This window comes from Peromyscus eremicus, chromosome 9 (assembly GCF_949786415.1).
Source record: "Peromyscus eremicus chromosome 9, PerEre_H2_v1, whole genome shotgun sequence".
NCBI classification, from domain to species: domain Eukaryota; kingdom Metazoa; phylum Chordata; class Mammalia; order Rodentia; family Cricetidae; genus Peromyscus; species Peromyscus eremicus.
This window is the reverse complement of record NC_081425.1, coordinates 7,024,959-7,044,834: the sequence shown is the minus strand read 5'-3', so window position 1 is coordinate 7,044,834 and position 19,876 is coordinate 7,024,959. Positions and strand designations below refer to the sequence as shown.

Sequence of the window (19,876 nt, the reverse complement as noted above, 5' to 3'; positions counted from 1 at the left end):
TGTCTGTGTCTGTGTGTGTGTGTATGTGTGTGTGTCTGTGTGTGTGTGTCTGTGTGTGTGTCTGTGTCTGTGTGTGTATACATATGCACATAAGGTCAGTCAAGGAAGGCACATTTATTCCTATGAGAGATGAGAGGAAAGGGAAAAGAAGCAGAGCTTTGGGTGTTGACATTGCTGAAACATTTTATATGAAGCCGGAGAAGTCACGGGACCTTTTCTCTTTTAGAATGAAGTTTGTCCTTTTGCCTAAAAGACAGAAAAGCACAGTAGAGAGGAGGCAGAGAGTACAGTTAGTCTGAAATTGCTGGGTTCTTATTTGTAGGAGCCATTTGAGTCTTGCTGTTTGGGCTTTTTTGTTTTGTTTTTGGTTTTTTTTTTTAAGTCATTGGTGATGAAATTTATGTTCCCCTTCAAAAACTCCCAGCCAGCTCCCTGTCCAATTCGCCAGTGACACCGAGTCCTCCGTTCTCACCTCCCACTCTGACAGTTGTGTCTGTATTTGGATGAATGCTTCTAAATTTGGCACAATGATTTAGGGGAGATTTTCAGTGCATGGAAGAACTTCACCCTGGCTTGACATTTGAATTGAAAATGAAATGATAGAAAAATTTTAAGAAACGAACATCATAGAAACTCGTGTCCCTTATGTCACAAGTTCTGTTTTGTTTCTTCCTAACTCTGTATAATGTGGTCAATGGGGGGGGGGGGGGGAATCTCATTTCTTATCATTCTTATTATGCATTAGATATCACCCAAGAACTTAAATGCTAACAATAAGTGTGAAGCAAGTTCTCCAATATTATACAAAGTGACCTTCGGAAAGGACCCGCCCAGCACCAGAACAATTTCCATACTGCTGCTGATATGCCCATGAGCACTTCAGTCCTGAAAAGCAAGAAAAAGAGACGGAAAGAGAGAGATGGGTTTATAAATTCTTTTTACTCAAAGCCCTCAAAGTGGAAACATGCTTACACATATCACCAGCCTGTTACTTAGAAACTAGCTCCTCCAATCATGGGCCATTGAAGCCCTGTTGGATTCCCTTTCCTCAGCTCCCACCTGTGAATTATAGCTAGAGGGAGGAGTTTTATGATACTATTGTAAAAGTAATGTGCCTCTTAACTGGTAATTTACTAAGTTGCTGATGAAATGCATTGCAAATATGTTAGTTTCAGGGTGGTTAGGAAAATTAACCATGGCATATTTTCCATATTGTCACAGATGCCAACATGCAGACGGTGTTAGGAGCAACTTTGCAAAACTATTTAAAGGTGACATGTGGCCAGTTAGTCACCCTGTTGGAACAGGAGGCTGCTGAGGCCAAGGTTTAGGAAAATGACTGAAACAGTTCTTTGGAGAGCCTTGTTAACAAGACCTGAAGCAGTTCTTTTTTTTTTTTTTTTTTCCGGTTTTTCAAGACAGGGTTTCTCTGTGTTGTTTTGGTGCCTGTCCTGATCTCACTCTGTAGACCAGGCTGGCCTCGAACTCACAGAGATCCACCTGGCTCTGCCTCCCGAGTGCTGGGATTAAAGGCGTGCACCACCACTGCCCGACCTGAAGCAGTTCTTTTGGGAGCCTCATCAACATCCCCAAACCCTCTACCCACTTTCCCTGAGCCTTAGACTTTTCATGGTGCTTCCTGTCGGATTCCCTAACCTGTTGGGTTCGTCCACACACCTGATCCTCAGCCTGAGCTGATGACAATGGGAGGTAATGGGACATCATGAGAACCCAGATCACACTGTGGCCACAAGAAAAAGACTCAAGGAGAGAGGTAAGGGAATGGAGTCACCAGACTGTGACATGACCTCCGAGATGTCTTTCCCATGAGCACTGTTGGCACCAGATGTCCCATTTAAAATGCCACTCAAATTCATGTATTCCTTCTGCACTCACAGACCTTCCTGCCAATGGGAAGATTTTATCACAGTTCTAAGGAGAGAACAAAAGCTGATGGAGACTGAGTGATTTGCTTGTCACCTTAGCTAGTGATGGCATGAAGTTAGGATTTGAAGTCCAATATCAGCCAAGCCCACTATAGAACCAGGCTTTAACCAGGGTTGGAACACACGGGAGCTCTGAATTCAAAAAGACGGCTTGAAACATACTGGGTGATATACATAATTAGTGAAGCATTTTTTCATTCTCTTATACATTACATCCTGACTGCAGTTTCCCCTCCCTCCGCTCCCTCACTTTCTTCTCCCCCAGATCCACCCCTTTTCCGTTTCCCATTAACAAAAGAGCAGTTCTCCCAGGAATATCAACGGAACACAGCACAACAAGCTACAGTAAGACTAGGTTCAATCCCTCATATCAAAGCTGGGTGAGGTGACCCTGTAGGAGGGAGAGGGTCCTGAAAGCAGGCAAAAGAGTCAGAGACTCACACCCACTCCCATTGTTAGGAGTCCCCCAGAATACCCAGCTACACAACTGTGATGTATATGCAGAGGACCTAGTTCAGATCCGTACAGGGTTCATGTTTATTGCTTCAGTTTCTTTGAGCCCCTGTGAGCCCTGGTCAGTTGATTCTGTGGGCCATGTTCTCCTGGTGTCCTTCACCTCTATGGCTTCTACAGTCTTTCCTCAGCCTCTCTTATGGAGTTTCCCTGAGCTCTGCCTAATGTTTGGCTGAGAATCTCTGCATCTGCTCCCATCAGTTGTTGGACGATGCCTCTCTGATGACAACTGGGTAGGCACCAATCTGTGAGGATAGTGAAATATCATTAGCAGTCATTTCATTAATTTTTTTCTTTTTTCTTTTCCCAGTCGTCTTTGGTTCTATCCTGTGTCTAAACATTTAAAGGAGGAAAAAGGCTAAGGGATGCAAGTCAGTGGTATAGTACTTTCCAAACATGTATGGGATCCTGGGTTCCATTGTAATTAAATGAATGAATAAAGATAATATTTGGCAAGTTCAGTGTCAAAGAGAGACTGTCTTTGCTAAATAATGCTACAGCAACAATATAAACTAATTTGCATGCTGTAGATGCTGAGGCTATGCCCCAAATGAAGGAGACAGGGCAGAGCGCTCCATTAACATTGCCTGCCATGGGCAAACGAAATGGCTAGGGGCAGCACATTCGTCTGCTCTGCTTGGACTTCAAGAACTATTTATAACACATTCGAATTTTATTGTGAGACTCCCGATTGACAATAAATTGATGAGTCTCTGTTAATCTTTGGTAAATGCTAAACACTGCCTTACACATCATGGACGAACACCCAAGGGATGTAGGAGAAAGTCTCCACCTGTGTAACTTTCAATCCAGGCTGGGAAATAAACAAACTCTGTAGCAACTCCTTTGGCTGTTAATCCTTTGGCCATAATTGTGACTGCTCTGAAGATTCCTATAGGGGCAAATTATACGTTAAGAGGAACACCTTTGTGGCCCGTGTGGCATCTCTTTAGAGGACTAGCAAGCCCTATCTTGTCTGAGTCTTCTATATTCTTCCATTTATTTCACAAAGGAGGAAGGCTTTGACAATGATCCATCAGAGTCCCAGAGAGATCAAATACATTTTAATAACTACCGAGCATCATCTAAAATGCATGCTTATATGGGTGTGTTTAATAATTATCCCAACTCCGTAAATGCTGTGGATTTTGTTATAATAAAAATAGACCCGAAATAATGGAAGTTCCTTTAATAGCCTGCATTCCCAGTAGAAGTTTTAAAGTAAACTTTCAAAGTGCACTGCTGGCTGCCTGGGTGAGATTTGATTACCATTCCCGTGCAAATAAGAGTAATCTGGAGGTGAAGTTGGATTCAGGTCTGCCGTGGAACTTGTAGATGAAATGAGATTGACCATGGGTACATAATAGATGAGGATAGAATGTGTTGTACTCTTCTCTCTACATCTGAAATTCTCCATTTAAAATGGTTTCAAGTCTCTCTTTAAAATGTAAGGCCAGGGCTTGGGAGATGGTTCAGCAGGTAGGGGAGTTTGCTGTTTGAGAACGAGGACCTGAGAACAGATTTCCAGCATCTGTGTGAAAATCCAAAGATGCCTGTAGCTCCAGAGCTAGAGGGAACAGATTTCCTGATCTCACAGGCTTGGCGGCTGCCTGCCTAGCTCCAGGGTCAGTGAGAAACCTGAATAGATAAAACAAGAGAGTGATGAGCAGGATATCTGATGGCCATCCTCTGGCCTCTGAGTACATGCACTGATATACACACCCACGCACACACATCTGACAGGCAAAAAATAAAATAAAATACATTAAAAGAAAAAAATTAAGATTCCAGAACAATTTGAAGTTTTAGTCACAAAGGGATTGCTTGATACTATGATAGAATATAAGAAGAAACTGTTCAAAGCTATCATAAGGAAATGGGAAAGAGAAAGAACTGTCCTATCAAAAAGTACAGAAATGGCTCAAATTGGGACACAGAGAATAAAATGATAAAAAAAAAAAAACAGCGCTAAGGGTTGCTATCTCTTATGTTTTCTTTGTTCCCATTGCTGATGTCTCAGAGGTGTAAATTTATCGTTGATTTGGTGTGGCATCTTCAGATGCTGTAATTTCTCATCTGCTTCCTGCTGCAAGCCCATCAGCTATGTCTGTAGCCAGGCCTGCACCACAGCTGTGAGACATTAATCTCAGAGTGCTTCTCCACCACTGGCCTGGCTGATGATGCGCACTGTCTAGTTAGTCCCCCAGCAGGCTCCTGGCTCCTCTCCGACACCACTAATGACCGTGGCACTCTTGTTGCTCCGACAATGGGACTGCCTTGATGTTCCTTGGGCAGCTTGTCCTGTCCTGTGCCTAACTGCCTGCGCTTCCCAGAATCTGAAAGGGATTTGTCTCCCTCATGTCTGGAATCAAGGCTCTCCTGCGACTTTGTGACAATAGGACCTTGCATTTGAAACAGGCATGTTATTTTTTTCTAGACGTGTGCTTCCTCAGTTCTCCACGGAGCCCTGTGGACTAGCTGCTAAATCGGCCTTCAATCACGATACTTACTAATAAGATTTGTTGTGCAGTTAGTTCATGCTCAAAAGCCTAATTTCTTGGTTCTGGTTATGTCTGGTTTTCTTAGGCTAATATTCATGTTTATTTTATTGTGATTAAGCAAGAAAAGGAGACTTTAATATGTGCCACCTGCTGGTTGACTCTCAGCTAAATCAGTCAGAAGATGAGCGTCCCATGCTGAAAACTAGGATAAAATAAGATGTAAACTGTGGAGGATGAGTTCTCATTGCTTCCTCACCACCAGAAAAATAGAAATAAATCTTGTCATTTTGTGTGTATGTCATCTTCATTATTAACCTTAGGGATGGCTTATATGTTTATAAAATGTCTAAATTTAAAGATATCGATGCGACTTGAGTGATAGCTCAGAAATTGAGAGTACTTATTGCTCTTAAGCAGGACCTAGATTCAGTTCCCAGCACCCCCATTAGGCAGGTCACAACTGCTTGTAACTCCGGCTCCAGGGGAATCTGACCCTTCTGGTCTCTGCATGCACCCACACATATGTTCATACACACACACACACACACACACACACACACACACACACACACGCACACACACATGCACAAGTCAGTAATAAAATAAATTTTTAAAGAAATCAAAAAGTATAGACTTTCTTTTTCCCCAGAAGAGATCATACTGTTGCAAATCCAAAAGGCACAAATGTCAGGACATTTGTAAGTAGATAGGGAGATTTAATAAAAGTGGGGCTCAAGGGTATGATATGTCTCAGGCCACCCAAAAACAATCATTTCCCATGGACAACAATTAAAGCTTGCCAGGGAGGGTGACTGAGAAAGGGTACCTAGAATTAAAGGGGGAAATAGAGTTTTCCAGAGGAAATATACCAAGGATGACGATGCCAGTGAGCACAAGGGAACTTAGCAATTCCTTCTGCCTAAGCTGGAGAAAGTTGACTTTATGTGTGACCCTGTTGAGGAATGTAAAGAGTCTACATTATATGTGTGTGTGATAATTATTATAACTGTCTGTGGTGTACATACAACATACAATCTCTGCCTAATTCACAGAAAATTATTTCTAAATGAGTGGGCTGACAGGTGATGAGAGGGAGTCTCTCTTCCTCAAGAGCCCACTGGGAGAAGAAGAATGCTATTTCAGATGACTGTAAATGGTTGTGTTTCTAAATTGTATATTGTGTCCTGTTCACCACTTGATTTTGCACAAGTGAAGTGGTCCCTAGCAATACCACTGCAGAGTGACCTGTAATGATACTGCATTTATCTCAAGGCTTTCTTCCTAATAAGAAACAAACGTATCATGATGGCTAAACAATACTTGGCTCGCCTAGAGTTGAGAAAATAATAGAGTAGAGAAGGCCAGCAGGCCAGCTATTTTTTTTTTCTGTTTTTTTTTTTTTTTTTTTTTTCTTTTTAAGATGTGGAAGTCTTTGTGAGTTTCTCATCCCCAAGATGAATCTGTGCTCTGGCTACAAACTGCTGAGTGGGTGTATTTCAAATCACAGAAAACTTCTCTTAGGTGTCGAGAGAGACACAGGAGTCTTATTACAACCTGTTTGTCATTTTCATGGTCCAACTTCCAGTACAAAAGAAGCACAAGATTACATCGGGGCCTGTGAGGTATGCCGATTGGCAGCTTCCTTTCCACGTACTGCATTTGGTCAACCACCATGTGCCATTAATCTCTCCTTCCTGGTTGGTGGCAGTAAACATGGAGCACTTTATCTGTTCTTTTTCAATTAGATTGATGCATGTGCATTCCCTGCATTTTAAAGGTCATTAATTTCCACATTAGTCTCTTGGGCTGGTAGCACACAGATTGATATATTGATGATTTGGTCCTTTATTGATTCTATATCATCTTTAGCACCAGTACTCATGGATTCTTCCCCACCCCAACATAATGAGCAAAAGGCATGAATATTTACAGATTACAGAAACTAGGTTTTATCCTTTCTAGAGAATTTAACGACCCTGTATGGAACCTACTGCAAAATAAATTTCTAAAGTTCTACACTTACAGTGCCTTTGGCATATGCTGGCCTTTTTCTCAAGCTGTATTTAATGTCTGCAGTGCCTAATAATGTTAGCCCATGACTTCTCATCAGCATCAATGTTTCAAAGTACTTAAATATTTCCTGAAATTGTTTTCAGAATATTTCATGGAAGAAGTAAGTTCTCCTAGTCATCAGGATTATAGCCATTATTAGACCTTTTAGGTATCATCTCATGTTTAATTCTCATGCACTCCTTACTGATGTGACATTGCAAAGACAGCCAAGCACTTCATCTTCATCTGCACAAGTGTCCACACAACATTCTAAATGTAACAATAATAAGACAAAGCTTAATCACCAATGTGGCGGATATTATTGATCCTTTTAGAATAATTAGAAACAGCTGAAATATCTGCTGACTCAAACAACTAGGTTAGATGAAGCCAGTGAGTATTTGACTAAAGAAAAAGATGCAATTTGAATCTAAAAAACAACAATAACAGCAAGTCCTAGCTTTGACCAAAAAAAGTATAAAATCCTTAGTTCATATTTTAAAATGAAATCAAGTATACATGAATTTGTAATAGAGTAAACACAGGTTACAAACTGATCAGCTTGCTGCCCATCAGTAGTGTTCAGGGTAACATGAACTAAGTCTTCCTAAGGCCTCTGCAGTCTCCTTACAGAGTGAAGTTGTCTCCATCATTGGGAGAGCCTCAGCTCTGAATCCTCCTGTTCAAAGACTAGGAAGCCAAGTAGAACATCCTGACGGCCTTCGAAAACAAGGAAATGCTATCCAAGGTGCCGACATCAATTTTAATCAATTTTTGAGGCACACAAAAGATTCCAATGCTATTTAAAATTCCAGGACTTCTCAGAACAGGGTCACAAACATCACCAATCAAGTCAGTAATTATTTTGTTAAGCAGTTGAAAGCCCAGCCAGGTCCAGGCTGGAAGTAAGGAAGCACTTGGTCCTTTGAGTACAAAACTAAGGCTGGTTGTGACTTTGCAATGTAATGGGTGAAAGGACTTATAATCAAGAGTCATTATCATAATCAAAGCTCCTTTTTGTGATCAACCCAGAACATGCACATTTCTCATTTAAAAATAAATGGCTTTCAGTTCATTAGAATGCTGACTTCTTTATAGTCGACTCACTCTCATGTGAATCCTATACCCCATTTGGGCAATAGGTTCTCCCTCTAATAAATGACATGAACTGCATAATCAGAACTCACACATGCCACTGCTGAAACAGAGAGAATGTAGAGACGGAGAAGTGATGTGTGGAGCCTCTGGCAGCCTGGGCCTCTGGAATGACCCCCTTGGTGTGAGCAATCGTGAACAGGCTCCTTTCCCCTGAATTCTCTCCCCTTTTCTCCACCTTCTCCCTGTCTCGGTCAGAGACTCACTTTCCTGCTTCTGCTCTTTTGCATACATGTCCAGCTGCTCTGGAAATGCACTAATCCTCATGGCCTCTGCATTAGGCAGAGGCAGGGCAAAGGTGGATTAGAAAAGCCAGGAGTTTCAGAAAAAACCTCTTTAGCCAGGAGGTCCCATTGTCAATGCATAATTGGAAAGTACCTGAATAAGGCCTGGCCTTTGAGTGGCCCAGATCAAAGAAGAAGCCAGTTCCTAGCTTAATTGGATCAAGCTGAAGAAGGTATTTGGCCCCAGATCTTTGCTTCTCGATGGTGCTCACATCACTTACTTGCTGGTACTTGCTGGAGATGCAGAGTCTCAGCTTCTACCCAAGAACTACTGTCTGAGTCCATCTTATTCTGCCATAACATAATGCCACAGATAGGTAATTTATAGTGACTGGATATTGACTTAAGTTATAGTCTTGGAGACCTTCTTGCTGCATCATCCCATGGTTTAAGGAAGCAGGGGATGGGAGTCAGAGGGGCCTTGAGGGGAGCTGAACTAATCATGTTATTATGAAATCTCTCTGGTGATAGCTAATCCATTCCCATGGCGATGGCCTGAATCCATTCCTGAAAGCAGGGCCTGCATGATCTGATTACCTCCTAAAGGACCCACAACTTAACATTGATTGGAGAGATTACATTTCCACGCCATGAATTTGCAGGACATATTCAAACTATCATCCCTCCTCGATGAAAACCTGCAGCTGACAAAATGTATATAAAAGCTTGAGAAGTTTTGGGCAAAAGAAGTCAGTAGAGACAGAGTGAAATCCTCACCAGCTAAACAGTTCTTAAAGTAGTCATTCTGATTTGTGTTGGATTTCACAATTCATTCTGAAGGCAACTTCCAACTTTGGTAGAAATCCATGAAAATAGACAAGAAGGAGTCAATATCATGGAAAGTCAGTGTAGGGAAGAGTTTCTTCCTTAATGGGTGGTGGGGGTCCACTTGGGGCAGAAGGTCTCCTAATGTGAGAAATTTACAGAGTCTTTTTAATGAGCAAGGGAATTTATTAGGGGATAACTCATTATAGCACAGGTATTTATCGTAGAGTGTGGGAAAGCTGAGCTATGTCCAATGCTGATCTTCTTCCAAGATCTGCCTGGTTAGTCCCAGCATCTAGAATGATAAAGGAGTGAAGAGAGAGCCATATGTGCATCCCAGGTTTTAAGCCCATCCCCAGCAGCCATGTCCCAGAGGCATATACTTCAAGGTCATAAGCAGGTGTAACAGTTACTTGCTACCTCACTAGGGGCAGTGCTTCAAGGTCATGGCTAGAACAGCTACATGCTACCATCTCCATCTGTATATGCCATGTACTAGATTCTGAAAAACTTAGTTGGGTAAATTGATAGGGACCTTAAGAGACAAATCAAGTGTATTTTCCCTGAGTGGGTCAGATGTGTTAAGGAAAACACATAGAGAAAGGAATGATTAAAATCAAAACAACCTACCATAAAAAAAATCAGAAGACCAACAGCAGGGGTGTCAGAGAGGCCAGGCTAATTTTATATTAATATCATTTATATTAATTTATATTAATTATATATTAATGTCATCCTCAGTCCCAGCATTGACCAGTCTACCCCTTTCTCCACACTTCATCACCACAATCATCAAGGTTCAGCTCACATGACATGTGCTTTCAGGAAGTCTTTTATTTATATTAAACTCCCATCAGCAACACTAAAAAAGTGTTTTACATGATTAACCTCAAGGGTCTTAGCATCAGAAACATTTCCTGGCAGGTTGCATGGTCTTCATTCCCACCTCCTTAAAGCCTTCCTTGCACAGATCCCGATGACTTGGCAGACAATCCATGGTGGAACCCAGGAGGAGCAGAATGGTTGAAAAACAAAGCTCTTCCTCAGGTTGAGCTGCTTTTCTCCTCCTGCATGTCAAACACTCAAAAGCACAGGATGGCACCAGAGCTGCCTTTCATCCATTGCTCTTTCACCGATTCTGTTGAGTCTGCAGGTTAAAAGTGTTTTAGGCTCTATTTTCTCATCTGAAAGAATTCAAGAATTCTCCTCTCTCCAAAAGCTCATTTGGAAAGCCCCTGCTTTAGCACGTAGCTACTCTGAGCATTGAGGTGGTCCCTTCACTGGCACATGTTCCTTTCAGTTCAGGTGCAGTTAGATTAGTCTACAAACTTATAATTCCATTATCATGCCAGACTACAAAGAGTTTGGAAGAATATCAGTGGTAGTCCAAAGGACAAAAGACACTTTAGAAACAAAATTTTTATAGGTAAGGTAGATAACACCCAGAACAAGAAGTTTGCTGTAATATGGTACATATCATTTACATAGATAAACAACACATCTGCCAACCTCAGAAGGCATGAGCAGTTCACATCTTCCTTGGAACAGACCTCAGACCACCTGTTTGCTTGGCTGTACTCCATACTGCCCATCACACAGCACCTATGAGCAACAGCGTTTCCTAGTTCCAGTGCCCCTTTGAGGGTGTGTGTGTGTGTGTGTGTGTGTGTGTGTGTGTGTGTGTGTGTGTTGATCATGTGGGTACACATATGTGCACATGTATGTGGAAGCCAGGGGTCAACCTCAGGTGTTGTCCTCATGCACCATCCAAAAATAGGACAGGGTCTCTCACAGGCCTGGAACTCAGCAAGCAGGCTAGGCTGACTGGCAGATGAGCCCCAGGGACCTACCTATCTCCGTATCCCTAGTACTGTGGTGACAAGCAGGTGCCACCAAGCCTGGCTTCTTGTGTGCGTTCTGGGGATCAAACTCATTACTGACTGAGCTACCCCTAATTCCTTTGTCAGCCCTCTTTTGGGGAGTAATTAGAACCTGACTCCTAGGAAGATTCCTGTGTGGCAACCATCTCCCTCTTGAAATTCCTTGACACCAAACAATTCTAAGGAATAAACCAAACTCAGTCTCCAGATCTGTAGACATAGCAGTATAGAGACCCTTGCCCATGAGGCCAGCCAACTGGGCTTGCCTTGGATCCACCAACTGTTACTGCTACCCACTAAGCATTTCCTGTCTACCAACAGCTTCAAAACCACAAAGACAAATCTAACCTTATTAGCCCCCATGGCGCTGAGTGCCAACAGCCCTGTTCAGTGCTGCGCACACCATACGGCATGGCCTTACTAAAGCCTCCACAAGAAGGACCATTACTCCCATAGTGAGATACTAAAGCCAAACCAGGATGCTGGTAGCCGTTTGAGGCACACTGATAAGTGGTAGATTAAAATTTAAGATTGCTTGTGTATGTAACAACTATCTTCCCTTCTCAGCATTCAATAAACAAGTTAACTGAATCTCAATCTACTCACTATTGCAAAGAAAGAGAGTGAATGCTAATGCTTTTTAGGAAGGTAGAGAAAACTAGCCAGCCACAGTGTTGCACACCCAACACTTGGGAGGTGGACATGGGAGTTTAAGGTTATTTTATGCTGTATAGCAAGTTTGAGGCTAGCCTGGACTATGTGAAACCATCTAAAAAAATAGAGAGATATGATACAACTTATGTAAAAGACTGAAGTGTTTAAAATTGTATTCACCAAGATTAATGTTGGAGGCTGTATACAAGCCACCACTATTTTGTTTACAGTTTGACAAATGTTTGTTTTTCTAGAATGTGTCTTTATGCACAGCATGTAATGACTGACACAGGCAACCCCCTAAAGACCGCATTTTCTACCAGACAAACATTTTCCTGAAATTAGAAATAATCAGCATTTATTTTGTGGACTTTGTAAAATGTGTATTCTTTGGGCAGTGCTTCTATTTCATTTGTCAGATGAAATTAGTGAACAGAAGCATAAGAGCTGAAAGTTGAAATGCCTAGTTCTGTCCCAAGTGACATACTCTGCACTAAAAGGAGAGTTTATTACATTTTTGATAAATCAAGTAGTATACCAATTGTCACAGGTTTAGACATGGTGTCATCCTTCCTACTTGTTTAGTAACTTTTGTGGTTCCCCTAAAGATTCGGAAGTATCCGTCTTGTCTTTGTATATATTGCTAGCTTTGTTAGTATAGAAGTAGTTTCATTCATTCAGGAAACATTTATGAACTACTTGCTTTGTGCCAAAGATTGAAAAGGATTGAACACTCAACACTGAACCATTCTTTTGCTGTCTGTTGGGATACTTTTAGCTGTAGTAATAATTCCATGAAACCTGAAACTGCTAGCCTCAAGATCAATAACTCAGAGGCTCCATGATAACATCAAGACATAAGCTCACTGCCTTTCTCGTCTGATGTTCCCAGGCTTATTGTCCTTGTGGCTATAACTATTGCTACTCTAGACATCACGTTTAATTGCCACATGTTCTGAACTGAAAATTTTTCCAGAATCTTTTGTGATGGCTAGTTTTGTCAACTTGGAACAATCAAGAATCACCCAAGAAATGATATTCAATGAGTGACCATTGAAATTGAGTTGGCCTGTAGATATAGCTGTACATAGTCCTGATTACATTAATTAATACAGGAAGACTCAGTCTAAAAATAGGTGGTACCAATCCCTTGGTTTGGGTCCTGAATTGTGTGAAGAGGGGAAAGTGAGCTGAGAACTAGAATGTACGAATTTATTTTCTCTGCTCTTGACTGTGGATGTGATGAGTTGCTTCAGATTCCTGGTGCCTTGACTTCCCCACAGTATTGTACTGTAACGTGGACTCATGGACTAAAACAAACCCTCCCCCTAAGCTGCTTTTGCCAGAGAGTTTCATCATAGCAGCAAGAACAAAATAAGTAAGCTCGTGTCCCATTGCCAAATAGCTACAAACCTGGTCCTAAACTATTAACCAGCAAGGGGAATGAGACACCCATGATGGGCTTAGGCAATCAGAATGGACATGAACTGGGATACACTTTTGCACTGGAACACACACACACAAATAAACATGGGAAATGACCGTTGAGTAGATGTGTGGCTTCCAGGGTGATGGGAACAATCAGAGTCTGCTATTTAAATAGCTCTAACATGGAGTACTTACCTACTGATACCATTTCATTTAATAGTATCCTATTTTCTTTTCCCTCAAGACTATCTTTTAGTCTCTTTTGAGGTGTTTACCATTTTAATGCTTTTTAATTGTACAAAGCTGACATTACAGTGTTGTGTCAATAGAAGCATGGTAGAGTTCATGGCAACCTACACGTGTGGCAATGGGAGCTTGAAGGTGCTCATTTACATCTTGGTAGGTAAAGAAGGAGAAAGTTTGGGCTTGAATTTTTCATCATAGGAAGTAGAGTTGCAAGAAACTATCCACTCTCTAAGCTCTAACTCTCTAGACCCATTTTCTTTCAGTCTTTCCATTACCATTCTAGTTTCTATTTCTTCTCTCTCTTTCTCTTTCTTCCTTTCTGCATTGAGTCAGAGTTTTATTATGTAGCCCAGGCTGACCTTGAATCCTCTGTGTTTCTTCCTCAATCTCCTAAGTACCGAGACTGCAGATGTGTGCCACCACGTCCCTTTAGAATCACATAAGTGGGATTATACAGTATGTGTCCTCATGCCTACCTAATTCTACTCAGAAGAACATTCTTCCAGTTTTAACCACACTGCAGCACAGGTCAGAATTTCTCTTTAAAGGATAAAACAGTACCTTTCTCATATTTTGTTATCCACTCATCTATCAGTGGACATTTGGTTAGGTTCTACATGGTGGCTAACAACAGATACCAAACTCTAACCCTCACAGTCATAATTTCTAACTCAGCCTGAGTATGCAGACTTTAAAAACCCAGGTCATTTTTACTACTGTCAAAGATTACCACTGCTGTAGAGATAACATTAAAATATTTCAGATGATTTTTTTAAAAAGTTACTTTTTAATGGGCTAGAAGATGAGGATTTAGAAATAAACTGTTCCCTGTGAAGACTTAAAATAAGATTTAATAGCATTTTACCTCTCCTTTGTTCCCACCAAGTTATTAAATTCTATGCATATAAGAAAGATAAAGCAAAATATGAATAATTATAAAGATATTGAGAATAATAATAAAAATATTTTATAATATGCCAGATATAGGTAATTAAAATTACCTACCTTATGCCTAGACATGTGGCTGTTGGAACAACATATAAAAAAGGAATGGAAATTATTTCCAAGTGCCAATTACTAGCCAAGTATTGCTTTTCTTTCCCATGATGTCTTTCTAACTCTCTCGACATCCCATCTTACAGATTTCTAGAGTAATACTCAGAAAGCAGCTTCATTTGTGAAGAAGAGGAAGGGCAGACTACCTGGAGCTTTGAAAGGCTTGGGGAGGAACTGGAACACTCATGGGGAACTCTGCCTATGAGTACATAAAAGTGTGCTGGTTACTTTTTATCAATATGACAGAAACCTAGACATGTCTTGGAAGAGGAAATCTCAGTTGAGGAATTGCCTCCATCATTTTTGCCTAGGGGATATTTTCTGGATTGATCTAGGAGGGGGCCAGCCCACTGTGGCCAATGCCATCCCTAGTTAGATGGGCTTGGCTTATATAAGAAAGATAACTGAACAAGCCAAGGGAAGCGAGCCAGTCTACTCTGTGGTAGCAAGCATCCCTCTGTGGTTGGTCTTGCTTCAATTCCTGCTCCAGATGTCCACCTTGATTGCTGCTTTGGCTGCCTCTGAGGATGGACTGGAGCAATAAGATAGAGGAATTAACCCCTTTCTCTCCAATTGCTTCTGAGTATTTATCACAGCAACAGAAAGCAAACCAGAGCAAAAGGTTTAGAAAAGGAATCAGAGGATGGGGACATGATTTCCATTTACAGATATAAATATTTAAAATATCAACCATTTACTTAACACTTGTTCTACAATTAATCCTCCACTGGCTTTCACATTCAATTATTCTACAGCGACCTTTACCTAGCATTAATTGATTCAAAGGGGAGACGACAACACCTAGAAAGATTGCTGTGAAGATAGGATAGAGGGTTCTGATCCTCCTGTGCCTCTGCTTTCAATCAATTTGTCTTTTCTACCCTGAAAACGTGGTTAACCAAGCCAGACAGAGGCCGAGAAAATGGCTCTTCCCTTGTGGTTTTGGTGCAATGTCAAAATAATAAATAGGTTACTCACAGCAGTCATTTAGACGTGAGACATCTCAAGCACACATGGTCTTGTGGGAGTGCAGCAGCCCCATCAGAGTTACTTCAGAGTTACTTCAGAGTTACTACTGAAGAGTTCTGGCTCTTATCCCACAAAGAATCCCTACTTTCCACAGTGCCCTTACTTGTGTGAAGCCCTAGTTCCACAGAGCCGTGTCACAGAGGAAAACCCACAAAGCATCTCTGAAACGTACAGCCTGACAAGCTTTAAAAAATGCATCAGACAATTTAGAGTCAGCTTCATATTAGTAAAAGACCCTGGTAGGAGATGAAGAGACACAGCTTTCACTTTGACGACACCCTACAACTGTATCATTGGTAGAGAGTATATACACCACTGTTGTATGAAACCAAAGCTGTATAACCACCACTATGGTTTCTCATGGCAACATTCCACTGCTCCCAAGACCTCCATCCCTGAATCTAGTGGGAAGAAGACAAGCAAAGGCAGAGAGTTTTGTCATGGTTCTCCCATGTTCCAGCATCTACAAGGGGACATGCATTCCTCCTGTTCTATTCCTGGAGAATATGACAAAGAAACTAACATACTAGGTGAAACCAAACCTTTAATTGTAGTCTATATTTAATCAATTTACTTGGTAATGGAATAAAGCTAAAATAACTGGGAACAGATGGAGGTCTGCTATTGAGACATTCATGTATTGAAAATCTTTGGTCTATGTATAGTCCTGCGTCAAAGAATGGGTGAGTGAAGAACAGGCAAAGACTATGGACAGTAGAAGTTGGTCTTCCCTCTTTCTGTGGAAAGAGACTATGCATTTGCTTTTTGCACAGGATCTATAGCCAACTAGTCCTTTTTCTCAGCATCTATTAACTACTAAATACATGTGTGCTGCATATTCCTAGAAGACAGCCAAAACCAAGCCCTGGCACACTGTCTGCTACCCTTTCTCCTCTGCAGACTGACTCACATGTCCTTTCTCTGGCATAGCACTGCATTCTGTGCCGACTTGTATGAGCAGTCACTGCTCACCTTGTATGAGAAGTGCTAAGAATGCCTTTTGGCATTTTTAAGACCTGCTGGCCTTTATGGCCTCACACAATGCAGAGCCTCAATCCATGATCTCATCTCCTGCACAAGTAAAGAAAATGGAAATGCACATTGACTATCAGAGAAGTCAGGAGTTTGGGGGATCTGTTAAGTTTCATTGATGGCTTCATTATATAGATATAAATGATATAAATTCAAAGTTACATGGATATAAAATGCCAAGTGTCTGTCCCATTCATTATTTTTTAATTAATTCTTTTAATTTTTTCATATTATTATATAAATATATAATTTCTCCCATCCCTGTCCTCCCTCTGAATCTTCCCATATACCTCCCCTTCCTCTCTTTCAAATTCATAAATGTAAACCAAAGATTGATGTGTAATATCCACAAAGCACACACATCCCTTTCTACCAAGCAACAGAATAGGCTTATTCAGTGGCCCTTTTCATACTGGTGCAGCATCTGGACAGTTGCTAGTCTCAGGGTTCTGACCCAATTCCAAGTAAGTAATTTTATTCTGACTTCTTAAGTTCCCCTGCCATGTCCACTCAACATAGAATTCTTCTTCATTTCTCGTTCCATCTGAAGAGTTACTCCATCGTGAAAAACAGCTTCGTATACCTCTTCTAAAGGTGGCTGCTTTGCCATGATGAGTGAGGCAATTTTGTTATGTTAAGTGCTTGGGGAAAGAAGCACTTGTGCTCCTGTAGAAATGCAAGATAATATTCCTCAATGAACCTTCTTTTCAGGTGTTGCACAGAGGCACTTTCTAAAGCAAGAGGCCTTCCCCCATTGCAGTCTGTTTATGTGATATATTCAGAATGGACCTATTTCCTGAAGGCACCTGGAGATATGTGTAGAAAGAAATATGAGAAACACAAAATTAGAAGCAGATGAAGTTAAGCAGCCAGCAGTGGAGAGGCCAATGGGGTTGCTAAGCTGCAATTTCCAGCCCAGATCCGAAACTCTCAATGCTTAGGCAGAACAGAAAATAATTACACAAGGTGTCTTCCAGCACATCTGCCAGCTACATTCCAAATGATGCTCCGTGGTTCCAAGGGACACTTAGGTAAGCAAATAGGTCCTCACTACTGAATTCAGGGCTGCCCAGACTTTAAATGAAATCATTGTGTAAATGTATTAGCTTATTACATGCAATATTTAAAGAATGCAATAAAAAAAACATGGAGCGATGTGAGTGTTTCCTAAAATACATCATCCTGACTTTTCTTTAAAATTAATTCTTTTTGTTGTCTCTCTGTCGCCCCAAATTCACTGTTGCCTTTCTTTTAAGAAATCTCTTACCAAGATACATGTTTGCTCTGAAAAACAATGGTATCATTGATCTTTAGAGACCCAATGGAGACTTAAGGTTAATTCAAGTGTATTAGCAGAAATCACTTGGCACATGTTCCTCGAAACTAACAGAGAATATAGACATGGAAGATGCTGGAAATCAATTTTTGGAGTTGATCCTATGATCAAATTGTAGATATTCTGATTTTTTTCTATTTATACCATAAGTTAATCAACATCCTTTATCCTTTCGAGAATTTTACAAGGTACACAAAACAGGGATTTTTTCCGGAAAGCATCAAGCCTGTGACACAAGGGATTTAATTTGATTGACAGAACAAGCACTGGCTTCACTGAGGGACATCTCTCAATACTGCATTATGTTTTCATTAATGTTTTGATTCATTCTGGAAGCATTTTTGTGCTTTTCTACGTGATTGTTTGCTCATGGATACTTCTGAATGTTTAAAGGTAGAGATACAGTATTTTAAAGCATGGAAGTGTTGATCTGTGTGGGCCTCTGGCTCTGTTGTTTATAAGGAACTGCTGGATATTACAGAGCTAAGAATTAACATCAGCCTGTTAGCTTCAGGAGAGTTGTATGGACACTGTGTCTACAGTGCCCCACAGGTCCACAGGAAGGGCATGGTAACTGGTGGCCTCTTCCAACAAGGGAGTCACGTGTTTGCTTTTGAACATGCCTGTAGCTGAATGTTTTCCTTTGTCCCGCCTGGTCCATGGTCGGGACAAATCTCTCACCTACAGTCCCACAGACTTTTATAAAATAATCACACAGAGGCTTAATATTATTTATAACTGCTTGGCCACTAGCTGCTGTGGGATGCTCTGTATGACAAATGTGTTGCTAATTAGTCAATAAATAAAACACTGATTGGCCATTGGCTAGGCAGGAAGTGTAGGCGGGACAAGGAGGAGAATAAAGCTGGGAAGTGGAAGGCTGAGTCAGAGAGACACTGCCAGCCACCACGATGAGAAACAGCATGTGAAGATGCCGGTAAGCCACGAGCCATGTGGCAAGGTATAGATTTATAGAAATGGATTAATTTAAGCTGTAAGAACAGTTAGCAAGAAGCCTGCCACGGCCATACAGTTTGTAAGCAATATAAGTCTCTGTGTTTACTTGGTCGAGTCTGAGCAGCTGTGGGACTGGCGGGTGAGAGAGATTTGTCCTGACTGTGGGCCAGGCAGGAAAACTCTAGCTACAACTAGCTCAGGCTTATTACTAACTAGCTTTTGCACTTAAATTAACCCACAATTCTTATCTATATTTAGCCATGTGGCTTGGTACCTTTTCTCAGTTCTGCTTTGTCATCTTGCCTCCTCTGTGTCTGGCTAGCGACTCCTGACTCTGCTCTTCCTCTTCCCAGAATTCCTTTAGTCTGCTCACCCCACCTATATTTCCTGCCTAACTACTGGCCAGTCAGTGTTTTATTTAAACCAGTGTACAAAAGCATTATTCCACAGCATATGCCCAACAATTTTCATGTGATGTTCTAGGTCTCTGTTCTTTAGTTTTCATTATTGTCTACTTCAAATGTAGGAATCATCTAGCATAGCCATGTGGCCTATAGGATACCCTAGAAACCCTGCCCAGCACTCAGTGACATTCCATGGTGGACTGGTGAATCTTCAAGGTTTTCCATGTCACATCTGTGTCTTTGTATTAGCTCTTCCAGGCTTTTGACATTGTGACATAACCTTTTCATTTCCAAAATTCACACTCAAATGTTCAATTGAGTTTTAAAAGATGGGATGGCAAAAATGCATAAGTTTATGATACTATGTTGGATCTCATTTGTAGCTAGAGTTTTCCTGACTGGCCCACAGTCAGGACAAATCTCTGTCACCCGCCAGTCCCACAGCCACTCAGACCCAACCAAGTAAACACAGAGACTTATATTGGTTACAAACTGTATGGCCGTGGCAGGCTTCTTGCTAACTGTTCTTACAGCTAAAATTAATTCAGTTCCATTAATCTATACCTTGCCACATGGCTTGTGGCTTACCGGGATCTTCACATGCGGCTTGTCATGGCGGTGGCTGGCAGTGTCTCTCT

General features: G+C 41.3%; 1 protein-coding gene across 1 annotated transcript in view; it reads left to right on the top strand.

Annotated features, from left to right (window-relative positions):
- The window catches only part of Gpc6 (glypican 6), a 1,034,707-nt gene that overhangs the window by 892,025 nt on the left and 122,806 nt on the right, over positions 1-19,876 (top strand). The gene's annotated exons all lie outside the window — the stretch shown is intronic.